Source organism: Papaver somniferum, unplaced genomic scaffold, assembly GCF_003573695.1.
Source record: "Papaver somniferum cultivar HN1 unplaced genomic scaffold, ASM357369v1 unplaced-scaffold_10, whole genome shotgun sequence".
Classification (NCBI taxonomy): Eukaryota; Viridiplantae; Streptophyta; class Magnoliopsida; order Ranunculales; family Papaveraceae; genus Papaver; species Papaver somniferum.
In genome coordinates, this window is record NW_020618825.1 from 16,402,714 (window position 1) to 16,416,447 (window position 13,734).

Sequence of the window (13,734 nt, forward strand, 5' to 3'; positions counted from 1 at the left end):
GAAAGATTTGGGAGAGATTCTTGCGTGGGATATACTTCAAAACAGTTGAGTTCAAGTCAGAGAAGATTTTGGGAGCAATAGAATAGCTCACAGACGCATACAAAGATCGACAGATGGAATTATTGTTCAAACTGCACGTGAAGAATAAGAGATTTATTCTCGAATTTGATCGAGTTTCTAGGGAATATGAAGGCTATATAAGTGTTGGTTTACATTAAAGAAAGGTTAGAAACCTTTAGGAGAGAGTTTAGAGTCGATGAGAGCCTAGGAGAAGCAATTATAGAGGAGACAACGCTGCTGCTGCTGCTGCCATTAAAGCTTCTGAAGAACACGAAGAACAGACTCGCAGACTCAGTCGTTCTTCAGCAGACTTATTTTCATACCACTGTCGTTGTTTCACAGCAGTAGATAGTTATCGTTTACAGCAGTCTTAAATTACCATACTCTTCTGTAACAGTGGCGTTGTAACACCATTACATCGTTGCTAATTCATATTTCATCATATAATCATCAATAAAAACATCTATTTTAGCCATGAATTTATCTTGTGAGTGTGTTTTTGGGATGAGGAGCTAAACCCATTAGCCGAGACGACAGAGGAAGCCATTGGTAATTTATTGGTATAATTCTAATTTTTATATTTATTTGCAATATTATTATTTGATTATTTGCACGAATTAAAATTGAATTAATAGTTTTTATTGAGTAATTGTGAATTGACTTGATGAAGCATGCTGGGTTTTAATAACTTTTGATGTTTTATACTTTTTAATTACAATTATTACTTCAAAAACTTATTTGAGGCAAATATTAGAATTGATTTTAAAGATAAAATTGCATAAGAACTATTTAGAGTTTACTATTAAAATGGTCATTGGTGGAATCCTAGTCTTGGTGTTTTTCTCCAAAACTTTGAATTATTTTATTTAGTTGTCTGTTTAATTTAAATCTATAAAAATTGTTTTCTTCACAAGTCTGAAAAGACCCAGTTTTTACCACTACTACAATTACTATTTGAAAAACCATCAAATTTTTGGCGCCGCCGACGCGGATTGTGTTTAGTTAGCATTTTTTTTAGTTTTTTTTTTTATTTTTTGTTCTTCTTTACGTTTTTGGTTTTTTTTGTTTCCTTGCAGATTTTTGAAGATTGGAGCGAAAGACAATTTTGCCAAAGCTTGTGGTGATTTACTTAAAGTTTGGGAGCGAAAAGCAAAGCTAAAGGAGCGAAAGAAGAAGATTTTCTTTATTTTGTAAAAGAGAGAAAAAAAAAAGAGAGACATTTTTTTTTTGTAATTTTTTTTTTTAGACTTTCTTTTCTTTTGTTTTTTTTATGGACTTTGGACATTAATTTTGGGACATTTTTATTTTTATTTTTAAACCCTACGGAAGGGTACCCTTAAATATAAACTGTTTGCAGGGAAGGACGTGATTACAATATCTCGGCCCCTCGGGTTCGCACACGGCATAGGAGTCGTGGCCCGAGTCGACTTCAGCGGTTCTTCGCCCGTCTGGTACGGGAGGTAAAATTCTAAACACCCGCGAATCTCCTGCAAGCGGGTTACTGGACTCCTTAAGGTGAATATATGCTGAGGACTTGAATATGGACTGTTTTTAAATTCCTAGTAAAGGGCAAGGACTGGACCATATAAGATAAGGGTTCGGATTTCATCACCGCTCCCTTCTTGCCCGCCTTAGGAAAACGAAACCTAAAGCGAACCTAAGCCTAAAATTTGGACTAGAAAGAGACCTATAGGGTATCGAGCTTAACAGGACAATCATTCGAAAAATATTGGTTACTCTTTTAAGCACACCTCGAAGTTCTTGAGGTTTCTGCGAGTTGAATGCGTGACTGCGCCGCATTGGATCGGTGAGGTTTTGGGTATCAAAGCTCCACTGAGCTTCCCTCGCCTCGATTCAACTTGCTTAACTCGGATTGATTCCAGAGGGGTTTGCTCAAATTGTAACGAATTCCCTTTCGAAGGATTAGAAGCTGGTCTAGAAACAATCTAAGTGGAGCCATCATGCTTGTTGTTTGCTAGAAATCTTTAGGTTTGCTGTGGTAAATTCGAGTCAGCCTGCTGTGTGATTGCTAGAACCTTCCTGTTAGGATTTTTTATTTCTTTTTGAATTTTTTTAGTGTATGCCCGATTTTGTTAGGGCTTGGAAAAGAGATACTCTAGGTCGATTGATTAGCGAAAAACCTAGTAGTTCTTCTGATTTAAGCAGGGAGCTCGAAGATTCTTCTTTGAGAGCCCTGTTTTTGGAAACTTCAGTTTTGAGAATCTGTCTCTTTGTGAGGAAAGTACCCCTAGTACTTCTGTTGTGCCAGCGATGGCAACTTTGAAAGATTACATGTTCCCAACTAGGACCAACCGAGCTTCATGCATTAAATTGCCAGCCACTACGGCTAATTTGAGATAAAACCTAGTATTCTTCAAATGATCCCTATATTCTTAGGAAAAGATGATGAGAACCCTTATTTTCATATTAGGGACTTTGAGGAAATCTGTGGGACAATTAGAATAAAAGACCTTACTGATGAAGTCTTGAAACTTAAATGTTTCCCTTTTCCTTGAGAGATAAAGCCAAGACCTGGCTTAACAACCTACCGTCTGAATCCATAGAAACATGGCAGGAACTTATCGCTGCCTTCTATATGAAATTCTACCCTAAGCATAAAACTGCAGCTGTTAGGCAGAAAATTAGTGCTAGTGTGCAACAAGAGGGAGAGTCTCTTTATAGGTTTTTAGAGCGATTCAATGATCTCCTATCTCAGTGTCCTCACCATGGATTTGATAATATGAAACTTGTACAGATTATTTATGATGGTTTAGACTATTCGACCAAAGCCATGGTTGAGTCTATGTGCGCTGGTGAGTTCACTAGTAAAAATGCTGATGATGCTTTTACCTTCTTAGGAGCTATCGCTGAAAAATCCCAACAGTGGGAATCTTGTGTTGAACCCCCTAAAAGACTCTTGGTCAATAGAAGTAGCACCAATATGGTAGATACGAGTTTTGCGTCAGATGCTAAGTTTGCTGCTTTGTCCAGAAGGTTAGAAGCTTTAGAAATGGGTCAGTCTAAAAATAGGCCCCTTGTTGAACCTAATAGAGCCTCTCAAGTCTCTAGTTGTGGAATAGAGCCCGATAATTCATTTTGGGAAGGTCAGGTTAGTGAAGAACAAGCCCATGCTGTCTATAACAATGCTAGGTTTGAGAACCGTCAGAAGTTTGACCCATACTCAGAAACCTACAACCCTGGTTGGAGAAACCATCCTAATTTCTCTTGGTCTAAGGGCCAGAGTCAAGGCCAGTCTAGCAATTCTCAGCCTCCCCCAGGTTTTGGTTTTAAGAACTCTTCAGGTCAAACCCAGTTTCAGAACACTTCCGAGAAAAAGATCTCTACCTTAGAGGATACTCTCACTATGTTAGTAACCATGAATGCTATCAAAGAACCACATGAGCTTTCAACAAGAAACTAGGCAAGAATTGAAGAATAATTCCCAGAGTCTTGCCAATTAGAACTTCAAGTAGGACAAATAGCTAAGTTATAAGTGAGAGAGAGATGGAAGGTTCCCTAGTCATACTGATCCTAACCCTAAGGAGAGAAATCGTACAATCATGTGAATGCTGTCACAACCCTAAGAAGTGGAAAGAAAGTTGACAACAAGGTCGCCATGCCTGATAGTGAACATGCTGTAGTTCACCCTGCTGAGCCAGAAAATGAGGAGACTGATAGAGTCTCCAAAGAGACCAATGAGGGTCCTGTTGAGCCTCACTTTGTTCCCAGAGCCCCGTTTCCCCAGCTGCTAGTTCCGACTAAGAGGGAGTCCAACTTTAATGATATATTGGAGGTTTTTAAGCAGGTTAATATCAACCTTCCATTATTAGATGCAATTAGGCAGATTCCCTCTTATGCCAAGTTCCTTAAGGACTTGTGTACGCGAAAGCGTAAGCTCAGTGTCCAGAAGAAAGCCTTCATAGCTAGTCATGTGAGTTCTATTATTCAGAATACCACTACTCCTAAGTATAAAGACCCAGGGTCCCCTACCATTTCTTGTACAATAGGTAAGTACCGTGTTGAGAAAGCGTTGCTTGACTTAGGAGCCAGTGTGAACTTACTGCCATACCATGTGTACCTTAAGCTAGGACTTGGTGAGATGAAACCTACCCAGATAACACTCCAGTTAGCTGATAGGTCCGTTAAAATCCCTCGTGGTGTGATCGAGGATGTTCTTATTGAGGTCGACAAGTTTATTTATCCAGTGGATTTCGTGGTCCTAGATACCCAACCTGTCCCCGACCCAGAGAACCAAATACCTGTGATTTTAGGTCGCCCATTCTTAGCTACGTCTAATGCGATCATAAACTGTCGAAATGGTATTATGAATCTATCTTTTGGTAATATGACTATTGAGCTGAATATTTTTAATGTAAACAAGCTACATTCTGAGCTAGATAGCACATGTATTGAAGAGGTGAACATGATAGGAACCTTAGTTCAGGAGTCATTACCAAACATCGTACCGGAAAATACATTGGAGAGTTGTTTATCCCATTTTAGCCTGGATTTCGACGATGATAGTAACATTGAACAAGTAAATGCTCTGTTGGATTCTGTTCCTATGTTAGATATTGATATATGGAAAGATAGGTTCGAACCATTACTAGCTTCTGAGTCTATCTTAATACCTTATTTAAAAGAGCCTCCTGAGTTGGAGTCTAATTATACATTTTTAGGCCCACCCGAGTCTTTCCCTGTGATTATAGCCTCCGATTTGGATAGTGATCAGGAAAGTAGTCCAGAGACCGTGCTTCAAGAAAATAAGGAAGCCTTAGAGTGGACCATAGAAGATATGAAGCAAGCTGAGGATGAACCACCTGATTATGACTTAGAGAAAGCAATTGACCTTTTTCAAGAACCCGATGGTCTAGAAATTAGGAACATTGTGACTAGTCATTGTAGAGGCACCCAAAATTCTAAGTTTGGGGGTAGAGATTGTCAATTATCCCCAATAGAAGTCCCTAACTTGGGACTCAAGCCTAGTGCATCTGAGGTATCGCTTGAGTGTATTCAGACTCCACAACCTGATCCGCCTGATAATGTCCAGGAGAAAATCCAAATGTTAGAGACCCGTTTTTCGGATGAATCTGTTTGCCGAGACACTCATATGAAGCCCAAGTGGGCACCTCAGATAAATCCAGTTGTCTTGCGAGAAACTTTAGATCAGGTTTGCTCTATCTGCTCATTTTTCTGATCTTGAGCATTTGTCTCCTATTTGTGGCAGTTCTATTTGGTCTTATGGACCCACAATTATTTCGACTATTGGTATACGACTTTGGAAGGTGAAAATTCTTTTTGAGGTATTTGATGTCTAGCTAATGACTATAAATTTAGCATTTACTGGGAGGCTCCCGCGTTCATGTGATACGGTAATATCCTTCCTTATTTCTTTTCCCTCCAGTGGTAATAGTTTCTCCTTGTTCATGCTTTTATTTTCATCCTTAGAACATTGAGGACAATGTAAGATTTAAGTTTGGGGGTGGGGAAGAAACACTTTTTGTTAGCTTTTAGTTGCAATAAATAAACTCCAGAGCCTAGAAATTTATGCCTATTGAGGATTGCACTAACTAATCTAAGTGGATGGAAGCATTTTGATTGTAGGAGTTTGAGGAACCAATCTGATTAGATGGAAACATCTAAAGAGTCTATTCATAAAAGCACAGAGCTCAGATGTTAGAAATAACATGATAGTTTCACCATATCTCGTTGAGTCCTTTTCACTTCTATTTTTATTTTATTTTGTTTTTAAACTATGTTTCTCTAAGTGATAGGTGGGGCCCACGATTCAAGTTGTTACCAATGCTAGGGTGAATTAGAGTGATTGAGATACCATGAAAAAAATGAAAAAAAAAAAAAAGTTGAAAAAGAAAAAGAGATGAAAAAAAAAAAAAAAAAAAAAGATGAAAAAAAAGAGATGAAAAAAAAAAAAAAAAAAAAGAAAAGAAAGAAATTGAGACCAGACCATTTGACCAAAAGGAATAAATTCAATAAAGTCGACCACTGGTACCCTTGTATATGCCAGTTGTGTTGACCTAGAGTTAGGTTATCGACCACTGGTACCCTTGTATATGCCAGTGTATTGATATTAGTCAGACTAGTATCTCAATCCATTAGGATAGGTTCATTTTGGCGGAGGCCTTCAGACAGATATGGGAAACGCCGTTCACTTAGTAAACATCAAAACCATCTATGTTTTTCTATATCCATCTCTTAATCTTTCCATGTGATTAGTTTGACTCCGAATATGATGTCCATAGTGCAACTATCTGAGTAGAGCTCTGTCACTTTATATGAATTTTAGTATGCTTGAGTGCAAACTCGTGTACAGCAATTGGAATTTCGCATCAGGGTACTTCTTCCTGTAGTCAATAAGTATGCCAACCAAGGAGATTCTTTAGTGCCTTCCAAGGTTCTGCGTAGATAGCTAAGGTCTGGAGTACAGGTTTTGTGGGTATATCTCTGGTAAGCCCTCCCGAGACTATAACTCGGCCACTAGGGCCACCTAGGGGTTTAAAGGCTTATTGCATACGCTAAATGCAATCGACGATGCCTGCGACAGTGAGTTAGGATTTTATTTTGTAGTTTTGATTTGCTCGGGACTAGCAAATAATAAGTTTGGGGGTATTTGATAGACGCATTTATGTGTCTAATATAGCTCATTTGTATATATTGTTAGTACTCGATATTGTACTTATTTGGTTATTTTATGTATTTGTAGGTGTTTTTGGAAAATAATCTCTTGCGGCGAATTGGCTAAAATGTGGCATTTGGACCTCCGTTGATAACGTACCGGAGCGCCCAGAAGTGTACCGGAAGTATCCCAGAAATACCCCGGAGGAACCCCGAAAAAAAAATGCGGAAAATGCCCCAGAGCACTGCTATACGGGCCCTTGATTTTGGATAAGGGGTAACCTAATTACTAAGAGGTGACCCATTTCCAGGCATTCTGCTAAAGGGAGACCAGCCACAGATAAGGGGAGGTCAACTTTCAAATTCAAAAGAAAATTTTGGCGGGAAAAAAGGCAGCAGCGTCAACAGTTTTGGATCAAGGATTTGAGCGACCTATCAGGCGATTCAATGGGCAAATTTGATACCCACGGACTCTACAAGACATAAGGGACCTGTTAGAAGCGATTAGACCCATCTAATTGGGCTGGATAAGTCACAAAATCCACACAAAGTCAAGACAGTGCACACGGTCCCTGTTTAGGGTTTTGAATTGGTTTGAAAGATTTGGGAGAGATTCTTGCGTGGGATATACTTCAAAACAGTTGAGTTCAAGTCAGAGAAGATTTTGGGAGCAATAGAATAGCTCACAGACGCATACAAAGATCGACAGATGGAATTATTGTTCAAACTGCACGTGAAGAATAAGAGATTTATTCTCGAATTTGATCGAGTTTCTAGGGAATATGAAGGCTATATAAGTGTTGGTTTACATTAAAGAAAGGTTAGAAACCTTTAGGAGAGAGTTTAGAGTCGATGAGAGCCTAGGAGAAGCAATTATAGAGGAGACAACGCTGCTGCTGCTGCTGCCATTAAAGCTTCTGAAGAACACGAAGAACAAACTCGCAGACTCAGTCGTTCTTCAGCAGACTTATTTTCATACCACTGTCGTTGTTTCACAGCAGTAGATAGTTATCGTTTACAACAGTCTTAAATTACCATACTCTTCTGTAACAGTGGCGCTGTAACACCATTACAGCGTTGCTAATTCCTATTTCATCATATAATCATCAATAAAAACATCTATTTTAGCCATAAATTTATCTTGTGAGTGTGTTTTTGGGATTAGGAGCTAAACCCATTAGCCGAGACGACGGAGGAATCCATCGGTAATTTATTGGTATAATTCTAATTTTTATATTTATTTGCAATATTATTATTTGATTATTTGCACGAATTAAAATTGAATTAATAGTTTTTATTGAGTAATTGTGAATTGACTTGATGAAGCATGCTGGGTTTTAGTAACTTTTGATGTTTTATACTTTTTAATTACAATTATTACTTCAAAAACTTATTTGAGGCAAATATTAGAATTGATTTTAAAGATAAAATTGCATAAGAACTATTTAGAGTTTACTATTAAAATGGTCATTGGTGGAATCCTAGTCTTGGTGTTTTTCTCCAAAACTTTGAATTATTTTATTTAGTTGCCTGTTTAATTTAAATCTATAAAAATTGGTTTCTTCACAAATCTGAAAAGACCCAGTTTTTACCACTACTACAATTACTATTTGAAAAACCATCAATTTCAGAACAAGAAGTAACACAAATAGGGGATTTTGTTTGCCGATACGGCTAGATGTTGGTTATGTAACACAAAATAGAAAACAAGAATGCATATTAAAGGGCACTAGGGCAGTCGAATCCACCACCTAATCTCATCTAAGTCAGTCCAGTTTCAATAATGTTCTTGTCCCTTTTTATGAACACCGGACAAGATGCAAGTCTGTCGTTTATCCAGGGTCTCAATGGATGGATTAATATCAACTAAGCCAACTAACTAATCCCTAGTATTAGCTGTCTTCTCACAGTACAACTAATCACATATCAATTTGATAACTTAGATAATTAAACCTTTCCTAAGATGGATATTCTAATCGCAATTAGGGTATCTTTCCAAAGCACTAACTGTCTTTTCAGGGCACAATTAGTCAAGGGATCAATAACAGACAATGAAGCATGAATTGCAGCACAATCATCACAGAAGTATTCTAACTACAATGGATGCATGACATACACTGTGAAAGTAAAATGATGAAGAGCTCAGATTATATTTATCCTAAACAAGTAAAGCACAACAAGAACAATATCAGAAACATGAATCAAACTTAGCAGTAAATTAATGGTTTCATCTCAACCCTAGCAAAAGTAATTAGAACATGATCAACACAATATACTACTACATCTTGGTGCACCGGCTAATCCGGGCATACCCAATTTCACACCCAAGACGTCAATTTATACATATAACAACTTTCCCCCAAAAACCCCTAAAACAGTGAAATTAGGGTTTACCAAAAATTGAAATTAAGTTTTACCTAATCACTGAAAACACTTGAGACCTTTGACCCATGCTTTTTCTTCTTCTCTTGCTCCATGTGCGTCTCTAGCTCGAGCTATCTTATCAACTCCTCACCTAGGGTTTTCTGAATAGAGGAGAAGGAAATAAAATATCTGGCTATAGGGTTGGTGGAAGTGATGGTGATGATGGGTTTTGGTAGTTGTTTGAATGGAGTGGTTGAGGAAGGTGGTGGTTGAGCTCGAGGTGGCGTAAGGTGGTGGTGATGGCAGAGTTTTCTCTGCAGACGGTGAGGGAGAAGATTAAATCGATAGAATTGGATAAGGGTGCGTTTGTTTTGCGGGTATAGGTGTTAGGTGTTGTAGTGTTGAGAGGTTGTAGCAAATTCAATGTCCAGCGAAGATGATACGTTGGATGATCACATCTGGATTGAATCGAACGGCTAAGATGGAACAAACTTGCAGCGACCATTGGATGCGTGATACAACAATTCTGACGGCTTATATTGGAGTTAGGTACTATGATGTTTGACAGGAGCTTCAAGATTTGATGCTCGGTGATGAGGAGAACGTTGGATGATGTGATGGATCCAATCTGACGGCTCTCTTGGAAATGGGTATGGATATTGGAAATGGATTTGGGTAAGGGTTTTGGGCCTTGGGTATGCCAAGCCCATATCTTCTTTAAGGACAATTCTTCCTCTTCAAGCCCACTTCTAGTTGATCTGGCTCTTGCAAACATCATTTTTCGCTGCCTTTCTGCGGAGTCTTTGCCGTTTCTTTGCTCTTTTCGCTCCGTGAGTTAACCAGGCTTTATTTAGTACCTAAAAATGCAATATTAATTGAGAAAAGTATTTATTCTCGAAAACAACGAAAACACAGAATATGGGATAAAATGGAGCGTTAGTGCACAAAAGATGAGTTAAATGCCAATAAAAAGGGTGCAAATATATACAATATTTGGCACTCATCACGAACCATGTAAAAAATCCTTGTGTCCATTTATAATTCTAGCACTTTAATCTTCATTTTCATGTTCAATATGTTAGATCTATAAAAATTATTAAGGGGTGTTAGTTGTGGGATTTCCTACAACTACAACATTTCTGTCTGTACTCGTCATCCTCATCATCTTCATTTGCCTCTTTGTTTATGTTTTCTTAGTCTGAAATATATGATTGACCTGAACGTTATGTCTTGCATTACCCAAAGCTAATAATACCATGAATGTTGTTCTTAGTTTTCATCTATGTATTTCCTTTTTACTCAATATATCAGTCTTCCTTTTGATGCATCTTGTCCTTTCCATTCTTTTCATCTTGGGTCTATAAGCTTTGTTCGTAACGGTACCCTCATAAAATGGTGCACATAACAAAGAAACCAATTCTGGCTTTTTGAGGAAGCCCAACCGGACTTACTAAGGAAGTCTGGTGGTTTATTAAAGAAACCAATTCTGTCTTATTGAGGAAGCATGGTGGTTTATTAAAGAAACTAATTCTGGCTTATTGAGGAGCCCAATCGGATTTATTAAGGAAGCCCGGTGTGGTTTATTAAAGAAATCATTTTTGACTTATCGAGGTGTAGTTGCTGAAAACCCCACAACTACACCCGTTGTAATGATAATAACACAAAATTTAAGTTATATGAATCAACCAAACATTAATGATATTATTCACCACTTTGACACTGATATGATCTTTATAAACACCACATATTGTCAGTATGATGCTATTACAAGAGATTTGAAGTGGGTTTTATATAACAATGTGGAAATACAAGGTGAAACTAAGTTTTAAGGCTTACTTTCTCTCTTGATAACTTAATCTTACTCAACTGAATTCTATTTCAATCTTCCTCTCTCTCTCTCTTATATTTGAATCCTTATATAGGCAAATATCTCAATAGAAGAAAACTAGGTTTCACGTGTAGGATCTGTGCTAATGGATTTTGTATCAGTTTATCCTATTCACCATACTTTTGGGAGTTGTCCTTGTTTGTCACACTGCTACTTTCTTCTTCGGGTTTCTTCATCATCGCCTTCTCTTTATCGTGTATATTCCCTTCGCGTCCTTCTTCTTCTGCCGCATGATTACTCTTCGTCCCATCTCTTAATGATTATTATCTCTTTTGCCGCATGCTTAGGACTGTTTTATCTAGAGAGAATTTATATTTCTGTATTGTGCGATATTTCACCCCTACACGAGGAAGCCCAACCAGACTTATTAAGGAAGCCCGATGGTTTGTGGAAGAAACCATCTCTAGATTATTATGGAAGCCTAACTGGACTCATTTTTAGGGTCCAATGGTTTATTATGGAAACCAGTTTATAGATACAAATCTTAAAAGAGATGAATATGGATCTTTTGAGATGACTATAAATCTGGAGAAGATAGACATGTATCTTCCAAGATATATACATATCTATAAAGATAGACATAAATCTTCCTGGATGAATGCAAATATTGACAAAATAGACATGGATCTTTCAAGATGTGCACAAACATAGTGAAGATAAGCAAGAATCTTCCAGGATGTGCATAAACATAGTGAAGATTAGCATGAATCTTCCAGGATGTATACAAATATTGGGGACATAAATATAAATCCAAGTGGTTATTTAACATAACTACAAAATCTCATAAGACAAAGGTAAATCTTGGTGGTTATTTGAGATAAATACAAATCATAACAATTAGATTTGGTTTCTTCCTAGAGGCTATAGTCCAACTCAAAAGGTACACAATCACAATTACCTTTCTCCTCTAAAAACCTTCTTAGAGCTCTCTCTAACTTGAGCATCAGAGTTTCTTTGCAGGTACCCCCCTCAAAATGCTGAAGAAAGACTGGTATTGTGTCAAAAGGAAATATACTCCCATAAGAACCTACCAACGTCATGGGGGAGTATATAAGATGATGGAATCGCCTAGCATGTAACCAAAATCAACATGTTTCAGAAGTCGAATAATAGGGGAAATCCTTTTCTATATCATTGCAAGTAATGGGGGAGACTAGGGTTCAAAAACCTACCAACGCCTATGGAGGTAAGTCCTCGCCAATTTTTTATGTTAGAAATCAAGGTTATAATCAGAATTGGGAACACTTTTTGCATGTATTTACTAAGGAAATACTTGCAATGTTTTTTTAATAAAGAGAAAAGAAAAAAGACAAAGTATTTTGATAAAGGTACTTCAAGAATAAGAAATGAGCGAGAAAAAAGCAAAATTATCACAAAAATCTAGAGACAGTCAACCCGTAGAACATATATTGTTTGTAGACACAGGGGTTCCCGTACATTTTTCGTAGACACAATAAGGAAAATGGAACGGTCCAAGGACCCACCATAACAAGTCTCTATAACGAGTTTGGTGTCATCATAAATTCCGGTTTAAGTATCAAACACACGGCATAGCCATGATAGCAAAAGCTACTTTACCAGGATTAAGTATACAGGCTTGCGAGTTTCTTTCATATTCCGAGACAATAAAATGTCACCTTTCTTAACCCATCAACAAGTTGAGGATTAATAGGGGTGATACTCGTACACTCATAAAATGGTGCACGTATGGGGTGCACAAGTGTCCCATAACTAATCGAGGAAGCCCTGCCGGACTTATTAAGGAAGTCCAGAGGTTTACTAAAGAAACCAATTATGGCTTATTAAGGAAGCCCTACTGAACTTATTAAGTAAACCCAGTGGTTTATTAAAGAAATCAATTCTAGGTTATTGAGAAGCCTAGCTAGACTTATTAAGGAATCCTAGTGGTTTATTATAGAAACCCGTTCTGGCTTATTATGGAAGCCCAATTAGGATTATTTTGGGGCCCAATTGTTAATTATGAAAAGCAGTAAGACAACTACAAATCTTAAAAGAAATAAATATGGATCTTTTGATATGACTATAAATCAAAAATATCAACAGTAAGTAACACCTTAATTGATGCTAAGATTTTCTCTTGGGTGGTAAATCTGTAACGTAAATGTTGACGTCCTCGTAAACATCACGCATGTTGAAAACCAAAAAAAATGCTTCATGCTGCTTACATACAATGATTTGAGATTACTCCATGGACAAGGATTTGATCATCTATCTGTTTTAGTATCTTTTTCTTTTTCATAGATTTTTTTACCTCTTATTTATCTTCATTACTTAATTTCTTTCTTCTCTTTTCTTCGTTTTTTTGTTTCTTTCTTCTAATCCTTTTAAAGATTTCTTCTTTTTTTGTGTGTTTCATGGATAACTAATCTTTTGAAGCAGTAACTATGTTTATTAATCAGTTGCAAATCTAAGCAGTGGTGTTTGATCCAGTGATGGTTTCCTCCTCAACACTAGTTCCTGTTTCAATGTTTGCCATGGTATATTCTAAGGAAGTAGTGCGTATTCCAATAGTGGTGTTCTCCATCACATCCAAGATGGTGTCAGCAAGGTTACTCAGAGTTGTCTCCTATCAAATTAGTTGTAATATTGATAAAGAATTTTCATCAACAATCAAGGTGTTCATTCAGTTTCAAGATCCATCTTAAGAAATTCTAGATCGATTTTCTGAATTTCAAAATTTGAATTTTTCCCCCTCTTCGGTACAAGATTACAGCTGTCGCAGGAATTATTCAATGCAGTTAAGAGATTACATCTTTCACCGATATTCT